This window comes from Mchenga conophoros, linkage group LG23, assembly GCF_057382185.1.
Source record: "Mchenga conophoros isolate Kocher_MC1m ecotype Shallow Benthic linkage group LG23, M_conophoros_male_GT1.1, whole genome shotgun sequence".
In the NCBI taxonomy this organism is placed as follows: domain Eukaryota; kingdom Metazoa; phylum Chordata; class Actinopteri; order Cichliformes; family Cichlidae; genus Mchenga; species Mchenga conophoros.
The window spans coordinates 16,228,915-16,241,943 of NC_140547.1; the positions used below are offsets into that span (position 1 = coordinate 16,228,915).

General features: G+C 41.1%; 1 protein-coding gene across 1 annotated transcript in view; it reads right to left on the reverse strand.

Moving 5' to 3' along the window:
- naaladl2 (N-acetylated alpha-linked acidic dipeptidase like 2) overlaps nucleotides 1-13,029 on the reverse strand; it is a 526,866-nt gene that overhangs the window by 164,976 nt on the left and 348,861 nt on the right. The gene's annotated exons all lie outside the window — the stretch shown is intronic.

A 13,029-nucleotide genomic window follows, 5' to 3' on the forward strand; every position in this document is an offset into this window, starting at 1 on the left:
TAATATTTTTGAAAAATTAATCTGTGATAAGACAGCTTATCAAGATAGAACCAAACTGTTCAGTTTTATCTAACTCTGTTTTAATAAAGGCTGTGACGCCTGCTATAGAGTCTGACAGCTGCAGGGATTATATACAAATATTCAACTATCCCAGAATTAAACCAGGTCTAAAAAAAAAAGGAGTGAGTATCACTACAAGGTTAACTCAGTGGTCCTAATGCTCTAGTTTGATATCAGCAAACACCGAGCGCATACATTGATGTGACACCACAGCCATGCTATCATCGCAAACACTGATAACAGCATAAATCAAATTAAATCGGGGCTTGATGAGAGCTTCTGAGTATCACTAGAAATATTATAAACAGTCGTCTTTGTACCACAGTTTGCTTTCAGTAAACACCGAGAGCATTCACTGTTAGCATAGCACATCCATGTTAGCAGTGTATAAATGGATGGTTTAGCATATATTAGCACAGGTATCAATAAAGGACTACCGTATTAAATACTTTTACTAACCTCAGGCAGACGGACAGGCGCTCTGCAGGTGGGATTGAGCGCCTGTAGTTGGTGTCTAGGCGGGCGATTCTGGGACCGACGCGGGACAGCAGGTCCTCAAACTGGCCGAGTGAATGACGGTGATAGCGCTGGAATCGGCCGTCATCCAGGCGCAGCTCCTGGAGCAAGTGGTGAAACTCACCAAACTGCTCACGCCTCTGGAGGACCTGATGGACCCAGGTACGGCAAGGATGTCCTTTACGCCGCTACTCTGCTCTCCACAGTAAATAGAGAAGGGAGACTCTCTCTTCAAGCGCTAGCTCGACAGCTGCCATCTTGCAAAGATACCGGTCTTGCAAAACTTCCTCCCACATTCCTCCCACATTTCCGGTTCACGCGCGTTAAAATATGATATTTTGGGGCGCGATGGATTTTTCTTGGACACGCGTAGAGGTGCGAATGTGCACGCGTCAAGTTAGGGGCGTTTGGGGCTTTTTTCACGCGCCCATCGCGTTCGGTGTGAACACACCGTTAGACTGCTCTGTCAAGCCCTCTCATAGAGCGGTTGGTTAGAGTGGCATTAAAGTAATTACAATAGAGTCCATTTGTGTTTTTGTGCACTCTGGTGTGTCTGGGTTCATTTGTGTTTACTTCTATGTGTATCTTTACAAGGACACATTGGTGTTGGATTCTTTGAGAGAGAGACACGATGTGTGGAAAGTGAGAACATTTGCTTGTCTCTAGTTGCTAACATGTCTTGCAGGGCTGTTTGAGGGTTAAGACTTCATGTTAAGGCAGGGTAGCGGTTTTACACGAAATCATGATGTGAGGGTAGATGACTAGGGAATGTGTGTGCATGCACTTGCATCAATCTCAACCAGTTGGAAAGTAAAGGTAATGAAAGGCAGATATAAACAATATTGCATAGAGCCGCTTAAAAAAGTACCTTATTGGGGTCTTGTGACTTCCTTTTAGGCATTTTCATCATATATGGGACAGTGAGAGAGTGTTAATAGGGGAGTATGTAAGGAAAGTCACATATTAAAGTAATAATAGAAAACTAAATGGGATTTTGCACAGACTAAAAATTTAATAATAATAAATTGTCAGCTCAAAGTTCCAATTTCAGTTTATGCTAGATTGGAGATTATTATTTTTATGATTATGATGTTTTTGTATTTACAGCTCTATCAACAAACAGCAACAATACATAAAAATGTGAAACATAACATGACCTTCGAAGACTTTCATGTGATAGTCTTAAAGTGCAACTGGCTCTTGTAAGAAAGGCAAAAAGACCACACTTAAAAGCACACACAGATGGCCATATGATGCATTTGACAGAGCAGTCACTAGATATTGTGTCTGCCAGCTCAGCTGCCTTGCTGGATGGCTGTGAGCTCTTGGGGGGCTGATGGCTGGATATCTGAGGGAAATACAGAAGAAGTGCCAGCAAAGATGCGAGCTGGGGCTCAAACTGTGTGTGACAGAGGTCCCCTGCCTACAGCACTACAGCATGACAGCCCACTTTTCCAGTTTCACTCCTGTCCTCCATCCCTCCCTCCCTGCCTGTCTGCTTGCCCTCTCGCTCCTGTTTAATACATTATAAAAATTCACTGCTTTCTCTCATAGGCACCACATAACCCATTTATCACTTTTGACATTGGCACAAATGACTATGGCTAAAGAGGAGGGATGGAACATGTGGACCGTTTGTGTATTCAATCTGCAAACGCACAGAGAGTAGGGAGAGAGATTTGTCATAGAGTAATTCCCCTCATGATGAATGGGTTTACAGATATGGCTGCTTCTACAGGTAAGAGGTGACTCTAAGTTAAGTTTTGAGAGTTGATGAAAATATTTAAAGGGACAATAGTACATGTTTGACTTCCAAGGGCTAAATGAAATGGAAATGCCCTTTTCCCCACAGAATGTGTCCTGATTTCAGCAAATATAAAACTCAAATACACTGTGATGTCACCAACAGAGCTAAGCTATTTAGCACCATTTTATCCTGGAGGATTGTATGAATTCCCTATCACAAGCAGTATGGCAGAATAAAAAGCAGCATGTTGTTTTAGTGGTAAGAGCTGTTTCCTCAGAGGAAAAGAGTCCTGGGTTCAAACCAAGGCAGAGCTTTCTCCCAGAGGTTTACCTTTGTAAATGAAATTAACCTCCTAAGACCCAAACTCCTTCACGACATGCATTTTTAATTTCTCTTTGATATTTGGGCATATTGGGGCTCAATGAATGTAAATACAAAGAATTACCAGATATATATATATATTTTTTTTTTACGTTATTTTTGTTTTTAAGAAAAATGAGAGCCACATGAGGATATTCTTTAAAAATTTGATAGAACAGTAGCAGTATAATGCCCTTGTAAGTGGATCTCAGGCCCTTGTAGATCAAAATTGAGTATTTTGGTCTAAATAACCCAAAATGTGATGTCCACATATGTGGACACCAGGTCCTAGGAGGTTAAAGGAACCAATGTGCTCAACCTGTGCATACTTTTACTTTCCCCACAAAATGTAGCTTCTGTATGATCAAAGGTTCATGAAGACTTCAAACACATGTAGAACATTACCTTTTAAAACAGCATATACGACTTTATTCCATTTCAAGTTGGTCGAGACAGTTAGTAGCACTGCCATGTCTATACTCGAAATACAAAATCTAAATTACCTTAGCGGCAAGGCTAGTCTGGCTCTGTCTGTAGTTGGGAAAGATTACCAGTGCCACCGATACTGCTCAAAACTAAACTGTAATCAGATTGTTTGTGCTTGTGAAATTGTTTTACACCAACTAATTCCACACTTGTTCAGGATCCTTGGAACTGCATTTGAACACTCTGGGTCTCCTCTGGTATCACTCATGGCTGAGTTGCCGACGGGGATAACGTACTGCAATCCTTTCCTAAACCTTGTTAAGTGCTTTTGCCATCTAAACCCTAACCCTAAACCAAACCTAATGGGAAGTGAAATGAAATGTAACTAAATACACAACCAAAGCTCCTGTGACAAGATCCTTGGTCTCCCGCTTGACAATCTCATAATTTACACCACTTCGGCTTACTAATGCTGATTTCCGTAACTCTAGGACATCTACTGCATCTCAGCCTCTGATTAAATGGCAGAATGAGACATAGTAAGAATAGGTGGCAGATATGTACCCTGGTTACAGCGCCATGGTGTATTGGTAAAGACATAAACTCCTAGTAATGGTAATGGTCTTTTAGTAGCATTGTAACATTGTGTTACTCTGACTACTGGATAGATTTATTAGACAAACTTATACTTAGCATTACATAGAATTAAAATATGTAATAAATTTTTAAGGCAAGAAATAAGAAAGAAACCATATATGCAATAACAAAATACATCCATACATTCTACTACTTTAAATATATAAACTAGATAATTAAAAAAAGATATTATGTATAATCTTATAAAATTGTCTACATTCAGAAGCAACTAAGTGCAATTCTCTGCTGGGTATTAAATGCATAGTTGAGAGGAAAAAGCAGCAAATGAATGTGGGAAACCTGCACATAGCAATCAATAGCAGTGTAATTAAAGGGCCTCGGAGTCCTTTATATAAAGCCATTTTAAGTTGCTCTGCTTCACTCGCCTCTCCCTCTGCGGCTTTGCAATGTAATTTCCATGGAAATTTGGTACACTTTTGGCATTTGTTCTGAGTGGGAGACAGGATAAAACAGAGTGAGAAAGAAGAATTGTACATATTAGAAAATTAAAAGGCAGACAAAAAGACTTTTAGATACCTCTGACTTTGTTTTTTGCTTTTTTAATCAAATACAATTTTATACCATTAATAACTGCAAGATGAATGTGTGGTGCTGTCAGTATGTTTCTGTGTGCCCATGAGAGAGGGAGGATTTGGTCCTCATTTTAGAATTAATATTGCAATATTAAAGTCTTATTGCATATCCAGATCTATCTTTACATGTATGGAATCTCTGAACTGTTATTAAATAACTAAAAATCTATTTTAAAGATTACAATAAGAAAAAACAAAGACCTAGAAAATAATGCACACAAAAGAAACTGTATAATCATTCTAAGTTTTAAAAATACTATATTGCATTGTATTATAACAGGATGTAATACTTTTCTGGCTATGTAATGAAAAGATCTGTTATATAATCACAGAACATAAAGTCTAGCCTTTCTAGAGGGTATTAAATGTAGAGTGTAGCAGAAAAAGCAAGTTAGAGAATTATAGGAAACCTACTGTAACTTTCAGTAGAGGTGTAATAGTGCCTTTGGCCAAAATAAGCGTGAAAGAATAATAATAAAGGAAAAATAAAAAGTGCAGAGTTATAATATCAGTACTGTTCGTTGAACGGAAAGGACACATTGCAGTATTTACTCCTATCTAAGTAACATAACTTATATGAGTTTTTTTTTTTTAAAGATTTCTGTTTGGCTGTAAAACATTATTTTAGTTTCCTTTAGCATTTATATTGCTTATAGTAACTTATATAAGAAGACATGATTATATGTAAAGCATGTTGTTGTGGACTTTCAAAGGGGACTGTTGCTGTTGTCACTGATACGTTGATATTTTAGGGCACTTATTCTGTTACCACTCAGGCACATTCTGCAATGCCAACTTTTAACCTTTTCAAAATGATGGAACATATTTCTAGACTTATTAAAATGCAATGCACTGCCATTTTCACAAGTAAACACAGTCCTATCCCACCAATCAGTAGAAAAGGTTTCAGGATAACCGTGTTGTAAAATATTTTATAGTTCTTTAAATTTTGTATTTCACTTTCAATAAAAAATGAAAACAAACTGCGAGTATTTCCAACATCTCAAGTCTCAAGTCTATGTTTTTTTAAACTTTTATTTTACATAAGCGTATCTTAGCTGTGATATATGCCAAGCTTAGATCGGAAGAAGAAAAAGCATTTAGCTTCAATTTAAAAAATAAATAAATAAGTAAAACGCTGTATATGAGCAAACACAACCAATCACAAGTACACCTGCTGGGTCATTATATATCAGAAGGACATTATGAGTCATTGTCACATCTTTGTCAGTATCTGCAATCATTCCATCTGCTAATTCAACAAACACTCCGGCCGTGCAAAGATTCTGACTTCAAGTCCAATAAGATATATGAACATGCATGAATGCAGAAAAGTGTGTGAAAGTGTGTACTTGCTGGCATTTCAAAGTGTAAATGTGTGTGCACAATTAATCAGCCTTGCCAGGGTAAACTGGGGCTTGCAACAGGCCTTAGAGATAGTGATGGACTAGCTTGGTAATTGTCTGGTCAACAGACACACCACTCAGATAGAGTTGGCGCCAAAGCCCCAAGGCCCGATTTAGACAGCGTGTGCTCAGTGAATTAATCAATCTTTAAAGGGCACAACACATGGGGGAAGTGACATCTATCAGAAACACACACTCACACATACAAATACATGGCCACAGACTACAGAAAAGTACCAGGTATTCATTAACGTATTAATTAACATGAGCAATTAGAGATGCAAGAACGCAAAGAACAACAATAGTTTCAAACTAAAATTCAAACAGGAAGCTAACTGGAAAAAAAAATAGGAAGATTTTAAATCTGAAATTTGACATAAAGGACCAGCTGGTTGGTAGTTTGCTTGTCAATGGATCTTTGAAAGCCAAGTCACCTCCAATGTGCCTGAGTATGTGTATAAGTTAATGTTAACAAGGTGCTTAGCTATAGATGTGTGATATCTATAGCTTAGCTATAGATATGAAATGGGTATCAGGAGTATTTTCTTTCTAAACACATTTGCTACAACTATACATTTCAAAATGGTAGCTATATGCTTATAAAATAAACTGTCTGGCAGATGAATGCTAAACATTTTGAATGTTAAAAATTTTTCTTATCTGCTATGTAAAAGGCTGTATTCATGAATGCTTTTATGGCAACTCAAGAATATGAAGTATGTGGGGTTATAGCAGATGGGCTTGCATATTGCACATTTATTTATTTATACATTTATTAACATCAAATAGATCATATACAGAATAAGCTAGTGTCTTACACAGATCTAATAAAATTAGATCTTTAATTTAATATATTATAAAAGGAATAATCAAGCTGGACACCACTTTAAATATGCACACATTTAAAAAATGCCAACATACATGCACAAATTCACTCACACGTACATTGCTAAAAGTACTGTGAGGGCAACCACATCATCTCGTTAAGGTCTGGTGAGCTCCATGGAGGGCCCCTAAGCAATTAACCAATGCCCAGCCAATATACCCAGCCTTAATTGAATGGGAATTACAAGAGAAAATAAGGAGAAACGGAATTAAAAAGAAAGAGAAAAAAATGAAAGGAGGCAGACAGATGGAAACAAATGATAGTGGGATCCCAAGAGTGGTCAGAGGTGCAGCCAATCGATTGGAGACAGATTACATCTCTCTCGCTTTCTCTCTTTGTCTTCCCTTTTGACTCGCTCCCTCCCTTGCAACTATTCTTTCCCTCTTTCTGCCTCATTTGAAGTAATGGAAACACTTGAAAAAGAAGCCTACCTTGCAAAACCATTGGCTCTACAATAAGATCAGTCTTCGAAGATGCCTTTCTTCTAAGAGCAGGGACAAACACATGCACACAAACACTCACACACATTCAAAATGTCCACTCGAAAACCAACAGTACCCCTGCCAGAACTGGAACAGCATCTGACACACCACTTGCTACACTGAAATCATCTACTGTTTTGCCCAGTAGAGACCTAAAAACAAATAACTGAACCAAAATATCTACAAACTAAGACTCGTGGTATAGATTTTCAGGGATTCAAAAAAAAATTATGTTGACTGCAATACTCAAAAGCACCGAAATGTTTTAAACCTAATGAGTTTCAAATTCACAACTGGAAAAAAAGCAATAAAGTGAATGTGGTACACACATGCCCAATCACTCAGTCAATAGTACTCATGTCTTTGGCCACTGGGTTTTAGGGGTGCATCACTCCATCAGGCCACATGGGTGCATAAACGTGATGAACTGTGTGTGGGCTGTGTGACTGTTATCTGTGCAACATTGGAAAAGGGCAGAATGCAGTGTTCCATTCAATGACCAGCTGCTTGGATTTATCGAGAAATAAATGGAAATAGACAGACCATACACACGTTCAATAGGGGAAGCATGTGGACAACAAGAGATGACGACTGAGCAGAGACTCAAGTGAGAGACAGAGGGCTCAGGATAAGAAAGTGAGGGAGCAGAAGGTAGTGTTGTGATAGGGAACTGTAGTAAAGACACTGAGATAAAAAAAAAAAGGATTTAAACTTTCAAAAGCAGGAAAGAAAGAATTTTCCATTTATATTGTATACATTTCATTTTATATACATACTCACATATACAAAATGCTTCAATAGAGTACAAAAGTGGGAACACACATGTACCTCAATATGCCAATGAAAATATCTGTAGTCCTGCTTGTGTAGTAGTAAAGATGTCAAAAAACATCACCGCAGTCATAGTAGAACAAATGGCAAATTTGAAACTTTTATTAGATCAGTATTATCAGATCTGTGGCCATGTGTTCTGGACATTTGGGTGAGAGGTGCTGACCCGTCAACTGATCAACACTTGGTGGATAGCCTGTGGGACGCGGCTCAGGCAGTGGATGAAGCCAAAACTTGGGTGTGGGAGGAGTTCGGAGATTTTGACTGAGTCATGCTGGGCTTACACTGTGCGATTTTTTCAGTCGTGCGATTCAGCTCCTGCTCAAACTGTACGATTGACTCGCAGGGGTTAGAAGTTCACAGGTCACGATGCAGGGTCTCACACTATACGACTGATGCGACCTGAGTGCTCACACTGTGCGTCCATAAAATGAAGGTTATAACAGAAATTCTGTCGCTCGCTCTCTCTGTCTTTCACTCACACAGACACGCACACCACCACCATCAACTTTGCTAAATTGCTAATGAAAAACATTGATCAGGCAGCTGTGATTGAGCAGCAGTGTAGATCCAACTATTTTCACGGTTGTTGTGTCGTGATAATTTTGTGAGGCCACATCGAAAAGGCTCGGATGAGCTTTCCAAAGTTCTACAAGTTGTACCTCCATCGCTTGTGTCCAGATCACACGCTGCACTGCCGTGCTGCGCCGTCTTTTTCGCTGACATTTGTGTTTGCGCGTGCGCAGTGTGACAAACTGCGGTGACACCCTCACGACGGTCGCGAGGATTTCAAACAGGTTTGAAATCCTCCCGACCAAGCGATTGATGATCGGGAGCTGGTCGTGAGGTGTTAATCGCGTCTCGTTACCCCACGTATACTACACGATGCACAACGCACGATGAAGGCCAAAATCGGGCCGATCGCCAAAACGGTCGCACGATTCAAAAATCGGCTCAAAATGGGCCAAAAATCGCACAGTGTAAGCCCAGCATCAGGTGGTGGAAGGAATATTTTGAGGACCTCCTTAAACCAACTCACATGTCTTCCATATAGGAAGCACAGTCTGGGGATGAGGGAATGACTCGTCCACCACTGGGGGTAAGGTTACTGAGGCATGGCCTCCTTGGTGTTCGACCTGAATTCCTGAAGGCTCTGGATGTTGTAGGGCTGTCTTGGTTGACATGCCTCTATAATGCTGCGTGGAGATCAGGGGTCATACCTCTGGATTGGCAGACTGGAATTTTGGTTCCCATCTTCAAGCATGGGGACTGGAGGGTGTGCTACAACTATAGAGGGATCACACTCCTCCGCCTTCCCAGGAAAGTCTTTGCCAGGGTCCCAAAAAGAAGAGTCTGTCTGTTAGTTGAACTTACAGGAGGAACAATGTGTTTTTTCATCCCAGTCGTGGAACACTGGACCAGCTCTTTCTCAAATATACTTAAGGGTGTATGGGAGTTTGCCCAACATGTGTTTTGTGGATTTGGAGAAGGCATTCGACTGAAGTGCTTTTGGAAGTATAGGATGTTAAGGTTAAGTGAGGTTAAGTGCCCACTCCGGGTCAGGGACGAATTAGTGGAGGATTTTAAGTATCTCGGGGTCTTGTTAAGTGAGGGGGGCGGGAGATCGACAGACTTATTGGTGCTGCGACTGCAGTGATGTGGATGCTGTATCGGTCTGTTGTGGCGAAGAGAGACCTTAGCATAAAAGCGTAGCTCTCGAGTTAACGGTTGATCGACATCCCTATCTTCACCTATGGTCAGAAGCTTTAGATAGTGACCGAAAAAATTAGATTGGGGATACAAGTGCTGGAAATAAGCTTTCCCCAAAGGGTGGCTGGCCTCTCCCTTAGAGACAGGGTGAGAAGTTCGGCCAGCTGGAGAGATCATATCTCATGGCTTGCCTGGGAACGCCATAGTGTTCCCCCAGATAAGCTGGATGAGGTGGCCCGGGGAGAGGGAGGTCTGGGATTCTCTGCTTAGGCTGCTGCCCCCTGACCTGGTCCAAGATAAGCGGAAGATGATGGGTGTACGGATGGATGAAAAACAGGTTAAAGTAGCTCTTAGAATTAAAGCTTGGCCTTGCACCTCTTCTTCTCATTCACAGTAGGTTAGTTAACAGCTGTTTCTCTCCAGCAAATAAAAAAGAATGGGCATACTGTAGACCCACTATGGGCTTCTTTCTGCTTTGTGTGGGCAGTCCACAGCCTGCCCACATGTGCCCTACAGTTAATACCAGTACTGGGCCTAACAGTCGGTAGCCCACTGTGGACCTCTGGCGTTTGCCCAACCCCCAAGAGGACATATTTGCTGCTGATGACTTGAACAAGATGTGGAACCAAGAAAACAGGAACATTTCATGCCAATCAAACTTTACAGCAATGAAAGTTCACATAATTAAATATTAAAAAATAACATGGGGAAAGATGGTATACAACTACAATAAAAGCTGACCCTTCTCACCCTGGACACAGTCTGTTTGACCTGCTCCCCTCAGGCAGGAGGCTCCGGTCCATTCGCACCAGAGCCTCTCGCCATAAGAACAGTTTCTTCCCCTCTGCTGTTGGACACATGAACAATAACCATATGACTGTTCCCACCACTAACACATGACCCTACGCTGTGTCACTGCATCATTCCATGCTTGGCACTGATCACCACCTGCACTCATGTATATATCTTTCTACGTAGCACTTTTAATTCTTATCCCTACTTTTATTTTTTCATGTCTATTTAAGTGCTATTTATGACACTATGTTTGCACTGAAGCACCGCAGCAATTTCCTAATGTTGTAAACCTGCTCAACATTTGGCAATAAACCCCTTTCTGATTCTGATTCTGATTCTAAAAAGGAGACGCAATACAAGACGAGAGAGCAAATGTATTCATGGATGCAAAAATTTTGGGCAGCAATTAAATTTTTTAATATTGAATTATTGTCAGCAGTTGTTGACTGAATAAAAATACTGAAATTAGGACTCTACAGAAGTCACTGTCAAACTGGGTGTATAATATGACTTACAACATATGCACCTCTATTTCTCTTGTAATTCTTTATCTGGAAGCTCACTAATCTCTCCAAACTCACTAGCTACATACTTTTGATTAAAGTTACAGAGCTATTACCTTATGGACTAGAAAAGTTGAAAAGCCTCTGAAGCCGCACTGAGACAAAGAAGAGGCATTAAAAACTAAATTTCAGGTTGCTAGTATTCCCAATACAGAGTAGTTTCATTGCCAGTTGTAGAACCTATTAACATACTCTTCAAATTAAAGGGCAAAATACAATCAAGTGTGACATTATGATCGCCTGCCTGATAATGTGTTGGTCCCCTGTTGCTGTGAAAACAGCCATGACCCGTCGAGGCATGGACTCCACTTGACCCCCGAAGATGCCCTGTGGTATCTGGTACCAAAATATTAGCAACACATCCTTTAAGTTCTGTAAGTTGCCAGGTCGGGTCTCCATGGATCTGACTTGTTTGTCCAGTAAACAAGATGGCGGCGCGCACGGGTGCAGCAGCTCTTAGCTCTCCAGTTTGGTGCTCGTTTTTACTTTTAATGTGGATATTTTTGAATGTTTGCAACGCCGCCATCTCTTACAGTCGCCAGAACCTAATTGATCTAGGTTTTAAATATAGTTTGTCTGTTTCTGGCGACTATCAGCGAACACACAACATCCTGGTGGAGATAGCGAGACCGCCAGGGTCACCGTGGATGGTCTGCCCGCCCAGCAAGCGTAGAAGGCGACGGAGGGAAAGAAAGCAGAAGAGGGGATGCCGGTCGGACTCAGACGCTAGGCTACGCAAACATCCACACCGGCCAGCACTTCCGAGCCTTTTCCTATTGAACGCCAGATCCATCACCCACAAACTTGACGAATTGGAGCTACAGATAGCCAACACAAGCTTTGCACGTAACTGCAGCATTATTCTTATTACGGAGACGTGGCTTCACCCGCTGATTCCCGACGCTGCAGTCGAGTTAGCAGGCCGCACGCTACACCGGCATGACAGAAACAGCAACTCAGGTAAAAGCAGAGGAGGGGGGCTATGTGTTTACGTGCATAACGAGTGGTGTTGTAACAGCAGGATCATTCACACACACTGTTCTCCTGATTTGGAGGTTCTGGCAGTCTCGTGCAGACCTTTTTACATCCCGAGGGAGTTTACAGTAGTTATTGTGATAGCTGTTTATATACCGCCGGATGCTAACGTTAGCATGGCTCTCAGCCTCTTGCTCAACACCATAAACAAACAACAGCTTGCCCACCCCGATGGGGTTTTTATTGTCGCCGGCGACTTTAACAAAGCGTGCCTAAAGACTGTGCTTCCTAAATTTGTCCAGTTCGTGGACTTTGCTACGAGAGGAGAACACACTTTGGACCATGTCTATTCAAACATCAGGCATGCTTTCAGAGCGACACCCCTCCCCCACCTGGCTGGATCTGACCACCTCTGCATGTCCCTCACCCCCACCTACACCCCCCTGCTGAGAAAAACAAAGCCCCAGACAAAGACAATAAAAACCTGGCCTGAAGGAGCCCTTTCTCAACTGCAGGACTGCTTCTCAACAACTGTATGGGATTTATTCTCCAGCCACAACCTCCAGGAGTGCACGGACACTGTACTCTCGTACATCAGGAACTGTGTTGACAATGTCACCGTCAACAAAAGGGTCAGGGTGTTTCCAAATCAAAAACCCTGGATGAATAGCGAAGTGCAATCCCTCCTAAAAAGCCGCAACACTGCCTTCAAGTCAGGGGACAGGGCTGCGTATGGGTCATTCTTACTATTCGGTGCCATTTGAGTCCTAATGACATAATATGGTATATTTAGTGTAAAACTTGTCTAATGCTTATTTCTAAACCATTTTCTCGTATGTTTAACCCCCCTCTACCATAGAACACATTGATATATACACAGGATAAATACATTAAAAGTAAATTACTTTTATTTTAGCACAAGTCACTAAAGTACTATGTCCCCAGTCATGCTTGCTCGACTTCAGTTACAAATATAACTTAAAAAATAAAATAAAATCTAGATTTTTCATCATTTCTGGATTGGCTTATTTCTAATGTTCCTC